Source organism: Arachis duranensis, chromosome 3 (genome assembly GCF_000817695.3).
Source record: "Arachis duranensis cultivar V14167 chromosome 3, aradu.V14167.gnm2.J7QH, whole genome shotgun sequence".
NCBI classification, from domain to species: Eukaryota; Viridiplantae; Streptophyta; class Magnoliopsida; order Fabales; family Fabaceae; genus Arachis; species Arachis duranensis.
In genome coordinates this window covers 39240321-39241474 of record NC_029774.3, presented here as the reverse complement: position 1 = coordinate 39241474, position 1154 = coordinate 39240321, and the positions used below count along the sequence as shown (strand labels likewise).

At 38.9% G+C, this 1154-nt stretch overlaps 1 non-coding gene across 1 annotated transcript; it reads left to right on the top strand.

The window, feature by feature from the left end:
• The first annotated feature begins 576 nt into the window (after positions 1 to 576).
• Positions 577 to 683, top strand: LOC127746395 (small nucleolar RNA R71). The gene has a single exon (XR_008008015.1). It is a non-coding gene; the product is annotated as a small nucleolar RNA R71 (small nucleolar RNA).
• The last annotated feature ends 471 nt before the right edge of the window (positions 684 to 1154 follow it).

Sequence of the window (1154 nt, the reverse complement as noted above, 5' to 3'; positions counted from 1 at the left end):
TTAAAATTATTCTGTTGAAAATCACCCCTAGAATTATTATTAAAATTCTGTAGCCTCTGAGGTTACTCTCTCCATCCTAAATTTGGGTGATTTCTCCACTCCTGATTATAGGTCTTGGCATACGGATCATTATTTGGGTTTCTAGTAGCATTCCTCATGTAATTGACCTGTTATGTGGAAGATAGAGCATAAACATAATTCTCATTTTGCATAGAATTACTTGTCATGTTATAAGGGACCTCTTGATGTGCATTCTGAGTGTTGACAGCTGAAACTAGCATTCCACTCAACTGTTGAGTAATTAGATTTATTTGCTGAGACAAAAGTTTGTTCTGAGCAAGAAGAGTATCAACAACGTCCACTTCCAAAATACCTTTCCTTTGAGGAGCTTCAGAGTTCAAAGGATTCCTGTTAGATGAATATAAATATTGGTTACTAGCAACCAATTCAATAAGCTCAATAGTTTCCTCCGGTGTCTTCTTCATGTGCAATGAACCACATGCAGAATTAGCTAAGCACATCTTGGACATTTTGCCCAAGCCTTCATAAAAGATATCTAGTTAAGTCCATTTAGAGAACATGTCCGGAGGGCATTGCCTAGTCAGCAGCTTGTACCTCTCCCAAGCTTCATAGAGGGTCTCACCATCCTTTTGTCTGAAGGTCTGAACCTCCACCCTAAGCTTAGTCAGCTTCTTTGGTGGGAAAAATTTAGTAAGAAACCCAGTAACAACCTTTTCCCAAGTATCCAAACTCTCCTTGGGTTGAGAATCTAACCATAGCTTTACTCTATCCCTCAAGGCAAATGGAAAGAGCATGAGTTTGTACACCTCAGGGTTCACTCCATTAGTTTTCACAATATCACAAATCTGTAAAAAATTAGAAATAAACTGATTTGGGTCTTCCTGAGAGAGTCCATGTTACTGACAGTTTTGTTGCACAAGGGTGACTAGTTGTGGCTTCAACTTAAAGTTGTTTGCAGCTATAGGGGGCACCACAATACTTTTTCTATAAAGATCTGCATTAGGAGTAGTGTAAGAGTCAAGCACTCTTCTAGGTTGCTCATTCCCATTCGAATTTGCCATATTGGCATTAGCAGCATTATTATGATCTATATTGGACTCTGCAGCCTTGTAAAGTCTGGCTTCTTACAAACG